The following is a 17,319-nucleotide window of genomic DNA, read 5'->3' as shown; positions in this document are numbered from 1 at the left end:
AGACATGTTGTCAACCTCTAGATCCCTTACATGCCTGCACTTTTCGGCTTGCTGCTGCTGCAATCCACGCGTTTTAGATCTGCATAACTCCACCTCTTTAAACACAGCACCTTCACCCCCTGCTGTTCCCACCCGCCTCAACACCGTTGGAAGGGAGGAGAACCAATTAAGGCGGGGGGTGGGGTGGAACGAGCAGCTGTCTACCCTTAGCAGGAGGGCTCCTGATTACATACCTCTCCTGCTGCTGCTGCTGCTGGCTGTCCAGCAGCAGACTGAAGGTGGCTGCTGCTGTGCACAGGTATATAAAGGCTCAGAGCCTATTATGACACGCGCAGCCAGCGTTCCATTGCCACATTCCATCTACTGCAGGCAGGATACCTGGCTGGCTGAATGTCGCTGAGAAGCTCACAGAGACCGCCATAAGCAACAGTTTAACAGAATGCCACAGACTAATCAACCAAACTTTTTGGGTTGGGTTCTCTTTTATAGTCTGCAGGCATTAAATGAAAGAAGTCAGTGTTCCAGCAGAAGGAGACAACGTTTCAGAAAAGGCATTGTAGCAAACCAAAAAAGAAATTTTAAGCGCAGCAGAGTAACCAGCGCACATACCTGTTAGCTCAGGTGAGTTTAAAAGGCTGCTGTTGATAACAAGGGCATTTGCTAAATAGATGGTGTGTGTGCAACAATATACTGAAAGGTCAATTATATTGTGCAGCTTATCTCACCACCTGTAGTTATTTAGGTGAAAGCTCCAAAATGCTTGCCTAATATATCTGTTTATCCAAAAGGAAGTAAAAAGGGAGAGCTAGAAAGATAGCATTGCATCACATTACATGGCAATGCAATGCACAGTTGCTGAAGTTGAACCAAAATGAGCTTGTAATCTGGCTTCTGCAACTTTGAACATGAAAAATCCAATGAGGAGAAGAAAAGCAAAGCCAAAGAGTCCATCCCAAAATCCGACAAACAAGCAAAATGAACAAAAAACATTGAATTCAATTCTTTCTGATTTTAGAAACTGCATTAAAGAAGGGGTGCACCGGTCCTGGAGATACTGCAATACCAGGTCAATGCGTGGAGTGGACAGAGCAAGCTCTTTTTCCATCTCCCTGTTCTAAAAATCCATTTAATATATGGTCCCCAGATAGGGGACGTATCAGATATTAAACTGATAAGAACAGATACTACACTTGATCTTAGCCAAAAGGCCGAGAAGCGATAACCAGAATTGGTTTCAAACTACGGAGCCACCCAAGGATCCTGAAAAGTCCATTTGTGGAGATGAGCTCCTGGACTCCCGTTAAGAAGACATGTTGTCAACCTCTAGATCCCTTACATGCCTGCACTTTTCGGCTTGCTGCTGCTGCAATCCACGCGTTTTAGATCTGCATAACTCCACCTCTTTAAACACAGCACCTTCACCCCCTGCTGTTCCCACCCGCCTCAACACCGTTGGAAGGGAGGAGAACCAATTAAGGCGGGGGGTGGGGTGGAACGAGCAGCTGTCTACCCTTAGCAGGAGGGCTCCTGATTACATACCTCTCCTGCTGCTGCTGCTGCTGGCTGTCCAGCAGCAGACTGAAGGTGGCTGCTGCTGTGCACAGGTATATAAAGGCTCAGAGCCTATTATGACACGCGCAGCCAGCGTTCCATTGCCACATTCCATCTACTGCAGGCAGGATACCTGGCTGGCTGAATGTCGCTGAGAAGCTCACAGAGACCGCCATAAGCAACAGTTTAACAGAATGCCACAGACTAATCAACCAAACTTTTTGGGTTGGGTTCTCTTTTATAGTCTGCAGGCATTAAATGAAAGAAGTCAGTGTTCCAGCAGAAGGAGACAACGTTTCAGAAAAGGCATTGTAGCAAACCAAAAAAGAAATTTTAAGCGCAGCAGAGTAACCAGCGCACATACCTGTTAGCTCAGGTGAGTTTAAAAGGCTGCTGTTGATAACAAGGGCATTTGCTAAATAGATGGTGTGTGTGCAACAATATACTGAAAGGTCAATTATATTGTGCAGCTTATCTCACCACCTGTAGTTATTTAGGTGAAAGCTCCAAAATGCTTGCCTAATATGTCTGTTTATCCAAAAGGAAGTAAAAAGGGAGAGCTAGAAAGATAGCATTGCATCACATTACATGGCAATGCAATGCACAGTTGCTGAAGTTGAACCAAAATGAGCTTGTAATCTGGCTTCTGCAACTTTGAACATGAAAAATCCAATGAGGAGAAGAAAAGCAAAGCCAAAGAGTCCATCCCAAAATCCGACAAACAAGCAAAATGAACAAAAAACATTGAATTCAATTCTTTCTGATTTTAGAAACTGCATTAAAGAAGGGGTGCACCGGTCCTGGAGATACTGCAATACCAGGTCAATGCGTGGAGTGGACAGAGCAAGCTCTTTTTCCATCTCCCTGTTCTAAAAATCCATTTAATATATGGTCCCCAGATAGGGGACGTATCAGATATTAAACTGATAAGAACAGATACTACACTTGATCTTAGCCAAAAGGCCGAGAAGCGATAACCAGAATTGGTTTCAAACTACGGAGCCACCCAAGGATCCTGAAAAGTCCATTTGTGGAGATGAGCTCCTGGACTCCCGTTAAGAAGACATGTTGTCAACCTCTAGATCCCTTACATGCCTGCACTTTTCGGCTTGCTGCTGCTGCAATCCACGCGTTTTAGATCTGCATAACTCCACCTCTTTAAACACAGCACCTTCACCCCCTGCTGTTCCCACCCGCCTCAACACCGTTGGAAGGGAGGAGAACCAATTAAGGCGGGGGGTGGGGTGGAACGAGCAGCTGTCTACCCTTAGCAGGAGGGCTCCTGATTACATACCTCTCCTGCTGCTGCTGCTGCTGGCTGTCCAGCAGCAGACTGAAGGTGGCTGCTGCTGTGCACAGGTATATAAAGGCTCAGAGCCTATTATGACACGCGCAGCCAGCGTTCCATTGCCACATTCCATCTACTGCAGGCAGGATACCTGGCTGGCTGAATGTCGCTGAGAAGCTCACAGAGACCGCCATAAGCAACAGTTTAACAGAATGCCACAGACTAATCAACCAAACTTTTTGGGTTGGGTTCTCTTTTATAGTCTGCAGGCATTAAATGAAAGAAGTCAGTGTTCCAGCAGAAGGAGACAACGTTTCAGAAAAGGCATTGTAGCAAACCAAAAAAGAAATTTTAAGCGCAGCAGAGTAACCAGCGCACATACCTGTTAGCTCAGGTGAGTTTAAAAGGCTGCTGTTGATAACAAGGGCATTTGCTAAATAGATGGTGTGTGTGCAACAATATACTGAAAGGTCAATTATATTGTGCAGCTTATCTCACCACCTGTAGTTATTTAGGTGAAAGCTCCAAAATGCTTGCCTAATATGTCTGTTTATCCAAAAGGAAGTAAAAAGGGAGAGCTAGAAAGATAGCATTGCATCACATTACATGGCAATGCAATGCACAGTTGCTGAAGTTGAACCAAAATGAGCTTGTAATCTGGTTTCTGCAACTTTGAACATGAAAAATCCAATGAGGAGAAGAAAAGCAAAGCCAAAGAGTCCATCCCAAAATCCGACAAACAAGCAAAATGAACAAAAAACATTGAATTCAATTCTTTCTGATTTTAGAAACTGCATTAAAGAAGGGGTGCACCGGTCCTGGAGATACTGCAATACCAGGTCAATGCGTGGAGTGGACAGAGCAAGCTCTTTTTCCATCTCCCTGTTCTAAAAATCCATTTAATATATGGTCCCCAGATAGGGGACGTATCAGATATTAAACTGATAAGAACAGATACTACACTTGATCTTAGCCAAAAGGCCGAGAAGCGATAACCAGAATTGGTTTCAAACTACGGAGCCACCCAAGGATCCTGAAAAGTCCATTTGTGGAGATGAGCTCCTGGACTCCCGTTAAGAAGACATGTTGTCAACCTCTAGATCCCTTACATGCCTGCACTTTTCGGCTTGCTGCTGCTGCTGCAATCCACGCGTTTTAGACCTGCATAACTCCACCTCTTTAAACACAGCACCTTCACCCCCTGCTGTTCCCACCCACCTCAACACCGTTGGAAGGGAGGAGAACCAATTAAGGCGGGGGGTGGGGTGGAACGAGCAGCTGTCTACCCTTAGCAGGAGGGCTCCTGATTACATACCTCTCCTGCTGCTGCTGCTGCTGGCTGTCCAGCAGCAGACTGAAGGTGGCTGCTGCTGTGCACAGGTATATAAAGGCTCAGAGCCTATTATGACACGCGCAGCCAGCGTTCCATTGCCACATTCCATCTACTGCAGGCAGGATACCTGGCTGGCTGAATGTCGCTGAGAAGCTCACAGAGACCGCCATAAGCAACAGTTTAACAGAATGCCACAGACTAATCAACCAAACTTTTTGGGTTGGGTTCTCTTTTATAGTCTGCAGGCATAAAATGAAAGAAGTCAGTGTTCCAGCAGAAGGAGACAACGTTTCAAAAAAGGCATTGTAGCAAACCAAAAAAGAAATTTTAAGCGCAGCAGAGTAACCAGCGCACATACCTGTTAGCTCAGGTGAGTTTAAAAGGCTGCTGTTGATAACAAGGGCATTTGCTAAATAGATGGTGTGTGTGCAACAATATACTGAAAGGTCAATTATATTGTGCAGCTTATCTCACCACCTGTAGTTATTTAGGTGAAAGCTCCAAAATGCTTGCCTAATATGTCTGTTTATCCAAAAGGAAGTAAAAACGGAGAGCTAGAAAGATAGCATTGCATCACATTACATGGCAATGCAATGCACAGTTGCTGAAGTTGAACCAAAATGAGCTTGTAATCTGGCTTCTGCAACTTTGAACATGAAAAATCCAATGAGGAGAAGAAAAGCAAAGCCAAAGAGTCCATCCCAAAATCCGACAAACAAGCAAAATGAACAAAAAACATTGAATTCAATTCTTTCTGATTTTAGAAACTGCATTAAAGAAGGGGTGCACCGGTCCTGGAGATACTGCAATACCAGGTCAATGCGTGGAGTGGACAGAGCAGGCTCTTTTTCCATCTCCCTGTTCTAAAAATCCATTTAATATATGGTCCCCAGATAGGGGACGTATCAGATATTAAACTGATAAGAACAGATACTACACTTGATCTTAGCCAAAAGGCCGAGAAGCGATAACCAGAATTGGTTTCAAACTACGGAGCCACCCAAGGATCCTGAAAAGTCCATTTGTGGAGATGAGCTCCTGGACTCCCGTTAAGAAGACATGTTGTCAACCTCTAGATCCCTTACATGCCTGCACTTTTCGGCTTGCTGCTGCTGCAATCCACGCGTTTTAGACCTGCATAACTCCACCTCTTTAAACACAGCACCTTCACCCCCTGCTGTTCCCACCCGCCTCAACACCGTTGGAAGGGAGGAGAACCAATTAAGGCGGGGGGTGGGGTGGAACGAGCAGCTGTCTACCCTTAGCAGGAGGGCTCCTGATTACATACCTCTCCTGCTGCTGCTGCTGCTGGCTGTCCAGCAGCAGACTGAAGGTGGCTGCTGCTGTGCACAGGTATATAAAGGCTCAGAGCCTATTATGACACGCGCAGCCAGCGTTCCATTGCCACATTCCATCTACTGCAGGCAGGATACCTGGCTGGCTGAATGTCGCTGAGAAGCTCACAGAGACCGCCATAAGCAACAGTTTAACAGAATGCCACAGACTAATCAACCAAACTTTTTGGGTTGGGTTCTCTTTTATAGTCTGCAGGCATTAAATGAAAGAAGTCAGTGTTCCAGCAGAAGGAGACAACGTTTCAGAAAAGGCATTGTAGCAAACCAAAAAAGAAATTTTAAGCGCAGCAGAGTAACCAGCGCACATACCTGTTAGCTCAGGTGAGTTTAAAAGGCTGCTGTTGATAACAAGGGCATTTGCTAAATAGATGGTGTGTGTGCAACAATATACTGAAAGGTCAATTATATTGTGCAGCTTATCTCACCACCTGTAGTTATTTAGGTGAAAGCTCCAAAATGCTTGCCTAATATGTCTGTTTATCCAAAAGGAAGTAAAAAGGGAGAGCTAGAAAGATAGCATTGCATCACATTACATGGCAATGCAATGCACAGTTGCTGAAGTTGAACCAAAATGAGCTTGTAATCTGGCTTCTGCAACTTTGAACATGAAAAATCCAATGAGGAGAAGAAAAGCAAAGCCAAAGAGTCCATCCCAAATTCCGACAAACAAGCAAAATGAACAAAAAACATTGAATTCAATTCTTTCTGATTTTAGAAACTGCATTAAAGAAGGGGTGCACCGGTCCTGGAGATACTGCAATACCAGGTCAATGCGTGGAGTGGACAGAGCAAGCTCTTTTTCCATCTCCCTGTTCTAAAAATCCATTTAATATATGGTCCCCAGATAGGGGACGTATCAGATATTAAACTGATAAGAACAGATACTACACTTGATCTTAGCCAAAAGGCCGAGGAGCGATAACCAGAATTGGTTTCAAACTACGGAGCCACCCAAGGATCCTGAAAAGTCCATTTGTGGAGATGAGCTCCTGGACTCCCGTTAAGAAGACATGTTGTCAACCTCTAGATCCCTTACATGCCTGCACTTTTCGGCTTGCTGCTGCTGCAATCCACGCGTTTTAGATCTGCATAACTCCACCTCTTTAAACACAGCACCTTCACCCCCTGCTGTTCCCACCCGCCTCAACACCGTTGGAAGGGAGGAGAACCAATTAAGGTGGGGGGTGGGGTGGAACGAGCAGCTGTCTACCCTTAGCAGGAGGGCTCCTGATTACATACCTCTCCTGCTGCTGCTGCTGCTGGCTGTCCAGCAGCAGACTGAAGGTGGCTGCTGCTGTGCACAGGTATATAAAGGCTCAGAGCCTATTATGACACGCGCAGCCAGCGTTCCATTGCCACATTCCATCTACTGCAGGCAGGATACCTGGCTGGCTGAATGTCGCTGAGAAGCTCACAGAGACCGCCATAAGCAACAGTTTAACAGAATGCCACAGACTAATCAACCAAACTTTTTGGGTTGGGTTCTCTTTTATAGTCTGCAGGCATTAAATGAAAGAAGTCAGTGTTCCAGCAGAAGGAGACAACGTTTCAGAAAAGGCATTGTAGCAAACCAAAAAAGAAATTTTAAGCGCAGCAGAGTAACCAGCGCACATACCTGTTAGCTCAGGTGAGTTTAAAAGGCTGCTGTTGATAACAAGGGCATTTGCTAAATAGATGGTGTGTGTGCAACAATATACTGAAAGGTCAATTATATTGTGCAGCTTATCTCACCACCTGTAGTTATTTAGGTGAAAGCTCCAAAATGCTTGCCTAATATGTCTGTTTATCCAAAAGGAAGTAAAAAGGGAGAGCTAGAAAGATAGCATTGCATCACATTACATGGCAATGCAATGCACAGTTGCTGAAGTTGAACCAAAATGAGCTTGTAATCTGGCTTCTGCAACTTTGAACATGAAAAATCCAATGAGGAGAAGAAAAGCAAAGCCAAAGAGTCCATCCCAAAATCCGACAAACAAGCAAAATGAACAAAAAACATTGAATTCAATTCTTTCTGATTTTAGAAACTGCATTAAAGAAGGGGTGCACCGGTCCTGGAGATACTGCAATACCAGGTCAATGCGTGGAGTGGACAGAGCAAGCTCTTTTTCCATCTCCCTGTTCTAAAAATCCATTTAATATATGGTCCCCAGATAGGGGACGTATCAGATATTAAACTGATAAGAACAGATACTACACTTGATCTTAGCCAAAAGGCCGAGAAGCGATAACCAGAATTGGTTTCAAACTACGGAGCCACCCAAGGATCCTGAAAAGTCCATTTGTGGAGATGAGCTCCTGGACTCCCGTTAAGAAGACATGTTGTCAACCTCTAGATCCCTTACATGCCTGCACTTTTCGGCTTGCTGCTGCTGCAATCCACGCGTTTTAGATCTGCATAACTCCACCTCTTTAAACACAGCACCTTCACCCCCTGCTGTTCCCACCCGCCTCAACACCGTTGGAAGGGAGGAGAACCAATTAAGGCGGGGGGTGGGGTGGAACGAGCAGCTGTCTACCCTTAGCAGGAGGGCTCCTGATTACATACCTCTCCTGCTGCTGCTGCTGCTGGCTGTCCAGCAGCAGACTGAAGGTGGCTGCTGCTGTGCACAGGTATATAAAGGCTCAGAGCCTATTATGACACGCGCAGCCAGCGTTCCATTGCCACATTCCATCTACTGCAGGCAGGATACCTGGCTGGCTGAATGTCGCTGAGAAGCTCACAGAGACCGCCATAAGCAACAGTTTAACAGAATGCCACAGACTAATCAACCAAACTTTTTGGGTTGGGTTCTCTTTTATAGTCTGCAGGCATTAAATGAAAGAAGTCAGTGTTCCAGCAGAAGGAGACAACGTTTCAGAAAAGGCATTGTAGCAAACCAAAAAAGAAATTTTAAGCGCAGCAGAGTAACCAGCGCACATACCTGTTAGCTCAGGTGAGTTTAAAAGGCTGCTGTTGATAACAAGGGCATTTGCTAAATAGATGGTGTGTGTGCAACAATATACTGAAAGGTCAATTATATTGTGCAGCTTATCTCACCACCTGTAGTTATTTAGGTGAAAGCTCCAAAATGCTTGCCTAATATGTCTGTTTATCCAAAAGGAAGTAAAAAGGGAGAGCTAGAAAGATAGCATTGCATCACATTACATGGCAATGCAATGCACAGTTGCTGAAGTTGAACCAAAATGAGCTTGTAATCTGGCTTCTGCAACTTTGAACATGAAAAATCCAATGAGGAGAAGAAAAGCAAAGAGAAAGAGTCCATCCCAAAATCCGACAAACAAGCAAAATGAACAAAAAACATTGAATTCAATTCTTTCTGATTTTAGAAACTGCATTAAAGAAGGGGTGCACCGGTCCTGGAGATACTGCAATACCAGGTCAATGCGTGGAGTGGACAGAGCAAGCTCTTTTTCCATCTCCCTGTTCTAAAAATCCATTTAATATATGGTCCCCAGATAGGGGACGTATCAGATATTAAACTGATAAGAACAGATACTACACTTGATCTTAGCCAAAAGGCCGAGAAGCGATAACCAGAATTGGTTTCAAACTACGGAGCCACCCAAGGATCCTGAAAAGTCCATTTGTGGAGATGAGCTCCTGGACTCCCGTTAAGAATACATGTTGTCAACCTCTAGATCCCTTACATGCCTGCACTTTTCGGCTTGCTGCTGCTGCAATCCACGCGTTTTAGACCTGCATAACTCCACCTCTTTAAACACAGCACCTTCACCCCCTGCTGTTCCCACCCGCCTCAACACCGTTGGAAGGGAGAAGAACCAATTAAGGCGGGGGGTGGGGTGGAACGAGCAGCTGTCTACCCTTAGCAGGAGGGCTCCTGATTACATACCTCTCCTGCTGCTGCTGCTGCTGGCTGTCCAGCAGCAGACTGAAGGTGGCTGCTGCTGTGCACAGGTATATAAAGGCTCAGAGCCTATTATGACACGCGCAGCCAGCGTTCCATTGCCACATTCCATCTACTGCAGGCAGGATACCTGGCTGGCTGAATGTCGCTGAGAAGCTCGCAGAGACCGCCATAAGCAACAGTTTAACAGAATGCCACAGACTAATCAACCAAACTTTTTGGGTTGGGTTCTCTTTTATAGTCTGCAGGCATAAAATGAAAGAAGTCAGTGTTCCAGCAGAAGGAGACAACGTTTCAAAAAAGGCATTGTAGCAAACCAAAAAAGAAATTTTAAGCGCAGCAGAGTAACCAGCGCACATACCTGTTAGCTCAGGTGAGTTTAAAAGGCTGCTGTTGATAACAAGGGCATTTGCTAAATAGATGGTGTGTGTGCAACAATATACTGAAAGGTCAATTATATTGTGCAGCTTATCTCACCACCTGTAGTTATTTAGGTGAAAGCTCCAAAATGCTTGCCTAATATGTCTGTTTATCCAAAAGGAAGTAAAAAGGGAGAGCTAGAAAGATAGCATTGCATCACATTACATGGCAATGCAATGCACAGTTGCTGAAGTTGAACCAAAATGAGCTTGTAATCTGGCTTCTGCAACTTTGAACATGAAAAATCCAATGAGGAGAAGAAAAGCAAAGCCAAAGAGTCCATCCCAAAATCCGACAAACAAGCAAAATGAACAAAAAACATGGAATTCAATTCTTTCTGATTTTAGAAACTGCATTAAAGAAGGGGTGCACCGGTCCTGGAGATACTGCAATACCAGGTCAATGCGTGGAGTGGACAGAGCAAGCTCTTTTTCCATCTCCCTGTTCTAAAAATCCATTTAATATATGGTCCCCAGATAGGGGATGTATCAGATATTAAACTGATAAGAACAGATACTACACTTGATCTTAGCCAAAAGGCCGAGAAGCGATAACCAGAATTGGTTTCAAACTACGGAGCCACCCAAGGATCCTGAAAAGTCCATTTGTGGAGATGAGCTCCTGGACTCCCGTTAAGAAGACATGTTGTCAACCTCTAGATCCCTTACATGCCTGCACTTTTCGGCTTGCTGCTGCTGCAATCCACGCGTTTTAGATCTGCATAACTCCACCTCTTTAAACACAGCACCTTCACCCCCTGCTGTTCCCACCCGCCTCAACACCGTTGGAAGGGAGGAGAACCAATTAAGGCGGGGGGTGGGGTGGAACGAGCAGCTGTCTACCCTTAGCAGGAGGGCTCCTGATTACATACCTCTCCTGCTGCTGCTGCTGGCTGTCCAGCAGCAGACTGAAGGTGGCTGCTGCTGTGCACAGGTATATAAAGGCTCAGAGCCTATTATGACACGCGCAGCCAGCGTTCCATTGCCACATTCCATCTACTGCAGGCAGGATACCTGGCTGGCTGAATGTCGCTGAGAAGCTCACAGAGACCGCCATAAGCAACAGTTTAACAGAATGCCACAGACTAATCAACCAAACTTTTTGGGTTGGGTTCTCTTTTATAGTCTGCAGGCATTAAATGAAAGAAGTCAGTGTTCCAGCAGAAGGAGACAACGTTTCAGAAAAGGCATTGTAGCAAACCAAAAAAGAAATTTTAAGCGCAGCAGAGTAACCAGCGCACATACCTGTTAGCTCAGGTGAGTTTAAAAGGCTGCTGTTGATAACAAGGGCATTTGCTAAATAGATGGTGTGTGTGCAACAATATACTGAAAGGTCAATTATATTGTGCAGCTTATCTCACCACCTGTAGTTATTTAGGTGAAAGCTCCAAAATGCTTGCCTAATATGTCTGTTTATCCAAAAGGAAGTAAAAAGGGAGAGCTAGAAAGATAGCATTGCATCACATTACATGGCAATGCAATGCACAGTTGCTGAAGTTGAACCAAAATGAGCTTGTAATCTGGCTTCTGCAACTTTGAACATGAAAAATCCAATGAGGAGAAGAAAAGCAAAGCCAAAGAGTCCATCCCAAATTCCGACAAACAAGCAAAATGAACAAAAAACATTGAATTCAATTCTTTCTGATTTTAGAAACTGCATTAAAGAAGGGGTGCACCGGTCCTGGAGATACTGCAATACCAGGTCAATGCGTGGAGTGGACAGAGCAAGCTCTTTTTCCATCTCCCTGTTCTAAAAATCCATTTAATATATGGTCCCCAGATAGGGGACGTATCAGATATTAAACTGATAAGAACAGATACTACACTTGATCTTAGCCAAAAGGCCGAGGAGCGATAACCAGAATTGGTTTCAAACTACGGAGCCACCCAAGGATCCTGAAAAGTCCATTTGTGGAGATGAGCTCCTGGACTCCCGTTAAGAAGACATGTTGTCAACCTCTAGATCCCTTACATGCCTGCACTTTTCGGCTTGCTGCTGCTGCAATCCACGCGTTTTAGATCTGCATAACTCCACCTCTTTAAACACAGCACCTTCACCCCCTGCTGTTCCCACCCGCCTCAACACCGTTGGAAGGGAGGAGAACCAATTAAGGCGGGGGGTGGGGTGGAACGAGCAGCTGTCTACCCTTAGCAGGAGGGCTCCTGATTACATACCTCTCCTGCTGCTGCTGCTGCTGGCTGTCCAGCAGCAGACTGAAGGTGGCTGCTGCTGTGCACAGGTATATAAAGGCTCAGAGCCTATTATGACACGCGCAGCCAGCGTTCCATTGCCACATTCCATCTACTGCAGGCAGGATACCTGGCTGGCTGAATGTCGCTGAGAAGCTCACAGAGACCGCCATAAGCAACAGTTTAACAGAATGCCACAGACTAATCAACCAAACTTTTTGGGTTGGGTTCTCTTTTATAGTCTGCAGGCATTAAATGAAAGAAGTCAGTGTTCCAGCAGAAGGAGACAACGTTTCAGAAAAGGCATTGTAGCAAACCAAAAAAGAAATTTTAAGCGCAGCAGAGTAACCAGAGCACATACCTGTTAGCTCAGGTGAGTTTAAAAGGCTGCTGTTGATAACAAGGGCATTTGCTAAATAGATGGTGTGTGTGCAACAATATACTGAAAGGTCAATTATATTGTGCAGCTTATCTCACCACCTGTAGTTATTTAGGTGAAAGCTCCAAAATGCTTGCCTAATATGTCTGTTTATCCAAAAGGAAGTAAAAAGGGAGAGCTAGAAAGATAGCATTGCATCACATTACATGGCAATGCAATGCACAGTTGCTGAAGTTGAACCAAAATGAGCTTGTAATCTGGCTTCTGCAACTTTGAACATGAAAAATCCAATGAGGAGAAGAAAAGCAAAGCCAAAGAGTCCATCCCAAAATCCGACAAACAAGCAAAATGATCAAAAAACATTGAATTCAATTCTTTCTGATTTTAGAAACTGCATTAAAGAAGGGGTGCACCGGTCCTGGAGATACTGCAATACCAGGTCAATGCGTGGAGTGGACAGAGCAAGCTCTTTTTCCATCTCCCTGTTCTAAAAATCCATTTAATATATGGTCCCCAGATAGGGGACGTATCAGATATTAAACTGATAAGAACAGATACTACACTTGATCTTAGCCAAAAGGCCGAGAAGCGATAACCAGAATTGGTTTCAAACTACGGAGCCACCCAAGGATCCTGAAAAGTCCATTTGTGGAGATGAGCTCCTAGACTCCCGTTAAGAAGACATGTTGTCAACCTCTAGATCCCTTACATGCCTGCACTTTTCGGCTTGCTGCTGCTGCAATCCACGCGTTTTAGATCTGCATAACTCCACCTCTTTAAACACAGCACCTTCACCCCCTGCTGTTCCCACCCGCCTCAACACCGTTGGAAGGGAGGAGAACCAATTAAGGCGGGGGGTGGGGTGGAACGAGCAGCTGTCTACCCTTAGCAGGAGGGCTCCTGATTACATACCTCTCCTGCTGCTGCTGCTGCTGGCTGTCCAGCAGCAGACTGAAGGTGGCTGCTGCTGTGCACAGGTATATAAAGGCTCAGAGCCTATTATGACACGCGCAGCCAGCGTTCCATTGCCACATTCCATCTACTGCAGGCAGGATACCTGGCTGGCTGAATGTCGCTGAGAAGCTCACAGAGACCGCCATAAGCAACAGTTTAACAGAATGCCACAGACTAATCAACCAAACTTTTTGGGTTGGGTTCTCTTTTATAGTCTGCAGGCACTAAATGAAAGAAGTCAGTGTTCCAGCAGAAGGAGACAACGTTTCAGAAAAGGCATTGTAGCAAACCAAAAAAGAAATTTTAAGCGCAGCAGAGTAACCAGCGCACATACCTGTTAGCTCAGGTGAGTTTAAAAGGCTGCTGTTGATAACAAGGGCATTTGCTAAATAGATGGTGTGTGTGCAACAATATACTGAAAGGTCAATTATATTGTGCAGCTTATCTCACCACCTGTAGTTATTTAGGTGAAAGCTCCAAAATGCTTGCCTAATATGTCTGTTTATCCAAAAGGAAGTAAAAAGGGAGAGCTAGAAAGATAGCATTGCATCACATTACATGGCAATGCAATGCACAGTTGCTGAAGTTGAACCAAAATGAGCTTGTAATCTGGCTTCTGCAACTTTGAACATGAAAAATCCAATGAGGAGAAGAAAAGCAAAGCCAAAGAGTCCATCCCAAAATCCGACAAACAAGCAAAATGAACAAAAAACATTGAATTCAATTCTTTCTGATTTTAGAAACTGCATTAAAGAAGGGGTGCACCGGTCCTGGAGATACTGCAATACCAGGTCAATGCGTGGAGTGGACAGAGCAAGCTCTTTTTCCATCTCCCTGTTCTAAAAATCCATTTAATATATGGTCCCCAGATAGGGGACGTATCAGATATTAAACTGATAAGAACAGATACTACACTTGATCTTAGCCAAAAGGCCGAGAAGCGATAACCAGAATTGGTTTCAAACTACGGAGCCACCCAAGGATCCTGAAAAGTCCATTTGTGGAGATGAGCTCCTGGACTCCCGTTAAGAAGACATGTTGTCAACCTCTAGATCCCTTACATGCCTGCACTTTTCGGCTTGCTGCTGCTGCAATCCACGCGTTTTAGATCTGCATAACTCCACCTCTTTAAACACAGCACCTTCACCCCCTGCTGTTCCCACCCGCCTCAACACCGTTGGAAGGGAGGAGAACCAATTAAGGCGGGGGGTGGGGTGGAACGAGCAGCTGTCTACCCTTAGCAGGAGGGCTCCTGATTACATACCTCTCCTGCTGCTGCTGCTACTGGCTGTCCAGCAGCAGACTGAAGGTGGCTGCTGCTGTGCACAGGTATATAAAGGCTCAGAGCCTATTATGACACGCGCAGCCAGCGTTCCATTGCCACATTCCATCTACTGCAGGCAGGATACCTGGCTGGCTGAATGTCGCTGAGAAGCTCACAGAGACCGCCATAAGCAACAGTTTAACAGAATGCCACAGACTAATCAACCAAACTTTTTGGGTTGGGTTCTCTTTTATAGTCTGCAGGCATTAAATGAAAGAAGTCAGTGTTCCAGCAGAAGGAGACAACGTTTCAGAAAAGGCATTGTAGCAAACCAAAAAAGAAATTTTAAGCGCAGCAGAGTAACCAGCGCACATACCTGTTAGCTCAGGTGAGTTTAAAAGGCTGCTGTTGATAACAAGGGCATTTGCTAAATAGATGGTGTGTGTGCAACAATATACTGAAAGGTCAATTACATTGTGCAGCTTATCTCACCACCTGTAGTTGTTTAGGTGAAAGCTCCAAAATGCTTGCCTAATATGTCTGTTTATCCAAAAGGAAGTAAAAAGGGAGAGCTAGAAAGATAGCATTGCATCACATTACATGGCAATGCAATGCACAGTTGCTGAAGTTGAACCAAAATGAGCTTGTAATCTGGCTTCTGCAACTTTGAACATGAAAAATCCAATGAGGAGAAGAAAAGCAAAGCCAAAGAGTCCATCCCAAAATCCGACAAACAAGCAAAATGAACAAAAACATTGAATTCAATTCTTTCTGATTTTAGAAACTGCATTAAAGAAGGGGTGCACCGGTCCTGGAGATACTGCAATACCAGGTCAATGCGTGGAGTGGACAGAGCAAGCTCTTTTTCCATCTCCCTGTTCTAAAAATCCATTTAATATATGGTCCCCAGATAGGGGACGTATCAGATATTAAACTGATAAGAACAGATACTACACTTGATCTTAGCCAAAAGGCCGAGAAGCGATAACCAGAATTGGTTTCAAACTACGGAGCCACCCAAGGATCCTGAAAAGTCCATTTGTGGAGATGAGCTCCTGGACTCCCGTTAAGAAGACATGTTGTCAACCTCTAGATCCCTTACATGCCTGCACTTTTCGGCTTGCTGCTGCTGCAATCCACGCGTTTTAGATCTGCATAACTCCACCTCTTTAAACACAGCACCTTCACCCCCTGCTGTTCCCACCCGCCTCAACACCGTTGGAAGGGAGGAGAACCAATTAAGGCGGGGGGTGGGTTGGAACGAGCAGCTGTCTACCCTTAGCAGGAGGGCTCCTGATTACATACCTCTCCTGCTGCTGCTGCTGCTGGCTGTCCAGCAGCAGACTGAAGGTGGCTGCTGCTGTGCACAGGTATATAAAGGCTCAGAGCCTATTATGACACGCGCAGCCAGCGTTCCATTGCCACATTCCATCTACTGCAGGCAGGATACCTGGCTGGCTGAATGTCGCTGAGAAGCTCACAGAGACCGCCATAAGCAACAGTTTAACAGAATGCCACAGACTAATCAACCAAACTTTTTGGGTTGGGTTCTCTTTTATAGTCTGCAGGCATTAAATGAAAGAAGTCAGTGTTCCAGCAGAAGGAGACAACGTTTCAGAAAAGGCATTGTAGCAAACCAAAAAAGAAATTTTAAGCGCAGCAGAGTAACCAGCGCACATACCTGTTAGCTCAGGTGAGTTTAAAAGGCTGCTGTTGATAACAAGGGCATTTGCTAAATAGATGGTGTGTGTGCAACAATATACTGAAAGGTCAATTATATTGTGCAGCTTATCTCACCACCTGTAGTTATTTAGGTGAAAGCTCCAAAATGCTTGCCTAATATGTCTGTTTATCCAAAAGGAAGTAAAAAGGGAGAGCTAGAAAGATAGCATTGCATCACATTACATGGCAATGCAATGCACAGTTGCTGAAGTTGAACCAAAATGAGCTTGTAATCTGGCTTCTGCAACTTTGAACATGAAAAATCCAATGAGGAGAAGAAAAGCAAAGCCAAAGAGTCCATCCCAAAATCCGACAAACAAGCAAAATGAACAAAAAACATTGAATTCAATTCTTTCTGATTTTAGAAACTGCATTAAAGAAGGGGTGCACCGGTCCTGGAGATACTGCAATACCAGGTCAATGCGTGGAGTGGACAGAGCAAGCTCTTTTTCCATCTCCCTGTTCTAAAAATCCATTTAATATATGGTCCCCAGATAGGGGACGTATCAGATATTAAACTGATAAGAACAGATACTACACTTGATCTTAGCCAAAAGGCCGAGAAGCGATAACCAGAATTGGTTTCAAACTACGGAGCCACCCAAGGATCCTGAAAAGTCCATTTGTGGAGATGAGCTCCTGGACTCCCGTTAAGAAGACATGTTGTCAACCTCTAGATCCCTTACATGCCTGCACTTTTCGGCTTGCTGCTGCTGCAATCCACGCGTTTTAGATCTGCATAACTCCACCTCTTTAAACACAGCACCTTCACCCCCTGCTGTTCCCACCCGCCTCAACACCGTTGGAAGGGAGGAGAACCAATTAAGGCGGGGGGTGGGGTGGAACGAGCAGCTGTCTACCCTTAGCAGGAGGGCTCCTGATTACATACCTCTCCTGCTGCTGCTGCTACTGGCTGTCCAGCAGCAGACTGAAGGTGGCTGCTGCTGTGCACAGGTATATAAAGGCTCAGAGCCTATTATGACACGCGCAGCCAGCGT

The 17,319-nt window shown here is 45.1% G+C and overlaps 13 non-coding genes across 13 annotated transcripts; all 13 read right to left on the bottom strand.

Moving 5' to 3' along the window:
* Positions 1 to 1,029: 1,029 nt before the first annotated feature.
* LOC141243616 (U2 spliceosomal RNA) lies at positions 1,030 to 1,220 on the bottom strand. Its single transcript, XR_012307674.1, has one exon. It is a non-coding gene; the product is annotated as a U2 spliceosomal RNA (small nuclear RNA).
* Positions 1,221 to 2,335: 1,115 nt separating this feature from the next.
* Positions 2,336 to 2,526, bottom strand: LOC141243615 (U2 spliceosomal RNA). The gene has a single exon (XR_012307673.1). It is a non-coding gene; the product is annotated as a U2 spliceosomal RNA (small nuclear RNA).
* A 1,115-nt stretch (positions 2,527 to 3,641) lies between these two features.
* On the bottom strand, positions 3,642 to 3,832 carry LOC141243613 (U2 spliceosomal RNA). Its single transcript, XR_012307672.1, has one exon. It is a non-coding gene; the product is annotated as a U2 spliceosomal RNA (small nuclear RNA).
* A 1,118-nt stretch (positions 3,833 to 4,950) lies between these two features.
* On the bottom strand, positions 4,951 to 5,141 carry LOC141243700 (U2 spliceosomal RNA). Its single transcript, XR_012307753.1, has one exon. It is a non-coding gene; the product is annotated as a U2 spliceosomal RNA (small nuclear RNA).
* Positions 5,142 to 6,256: 1,115 nt separating this feature from the next.
* LOC141243721 (U2 spliceosomal RNA) lies at positions 6,257 to 6,447 on the bottom strand. The gene has a single exon (XR_012307773.1). It is a non-coding gene; the product is annotated as a U2 spliceosomal RNA (small nuclear RNA).
* A 1,115-nt stretch (positions 6,448 to 7,562) lies between these two features.
* LOC141243611 (U2 spliceosomal RNA) lies at positions 7,563 to 7,753 on the bottom strand. The gene has a single exon (XR_012307670.1). It is a non-coding gene; the product is annotated as a U2 spliceosomal RNA (small nuclear RNA).
* Positions 7,754 to 8,868: 1,115 nt separating this feature from the next.
* On the bottom strand, positions 8,869 to 9,059 carry LOC141243610 (U2 spliceosomal RNA). The gene has a single exon (XR_012307669.1). It is a non-coding gene; the product is annotated as a U2 spliceosomal RNA (small nuclear RNA).
* Positions 9,060 to 10,174: 1,115 nt separating this feature from the next.
* On the bottom strand, positions 10,175 to 10,365 carry LOC141243701 (U2 spliceosomal RNA). The gene has a single exon (XR_012307754.1). It is a non-coding gene; the product is annotated as a U2 spliceosomal RNA (small nuclear RNA).
* Positions 10,366 to 11,477: 1,112 nt separating this feature from the next.
* Positions 11,478 to 11,668, bottom strand: LOC141243720 (U2 spliceosomal RNA). The gene has a single exon (XR_012307772.1). It is a non-coding gene; the product is annotated as a U2 spliceosomal RNA (small nuclear RNA).
* Positions 11,669 to 12,783: 1,115 nt separating this feature from the next.
* Positions 12,784 to 12,974, bottom strand: LOC141243609 (U2 spliceosomal RNA). The gene has a single exon (XR_012307668.1). It is a non-coding gene; the product is annotated as a U2 spliceosomal RNA (small nuclear RNA).
* Positions 12,975 to 14,089: 1,115 nt separating this feature from the next.
* Positions 14,090 to 14,280, bottom strand: LOC141243608 (U2 spliceosomal RNA). Its single transcript, XR_012307667.1, has one exon. It is a non-coding gene; the product is annotated as a U2 spliceosomal RNA (small nuclear RNA).
* A 1,114-nt stretch (positions 14,281 to 15,394) lies between these two features.
* LOC141243607 (U2 spliceosomal RNA) lies at positions 15,395 to 15,585 on the bottom strand. The gene has a single exon (XR_012307666.1). It is a non-coding gene; the product is annotated as a U2 spliceosomal RNA (small nuclear RNA).
* Positions 15,586 to 16,700: 1,115 nt separating this feature from the next.
* LOC141243822 (U2 spliceosomal RNA) lies at positions 16,701 to 16,891 on the bottom strand. The gene has a single exon (XR_012307843.1). It is a non-coding gene; the product is annotated as a U2 spliceosomal RNA (small nuclear RNA).
* Between the last annotated feature and the right edge of the window lie 428 nt (positions 16,892 to 17,319).

This window comes from Phyllobates terribilis, unplaced genomic scaffold, assembly GCF_046119375.1.
Source record: "Phyllobates terribilis strain yellow unplaced genomic scaffold, ASM4611937v1 Scaffold_1268__1_contigs__length_339053, whole genome shotgun sequence".
In the NCBI taxonomy this organism is placed as follows: Eukaryota; Metazoa; Chordata; class Amphibia; order Anura; family Dendrobatidae; genus Phyllobates; species Phyllobates terribilis.
The sequence above is the reverse complement of the archived record's forward strand: the minus strand, read 5'-3'. Positions and strand labels throughout refer to the sequence as shown.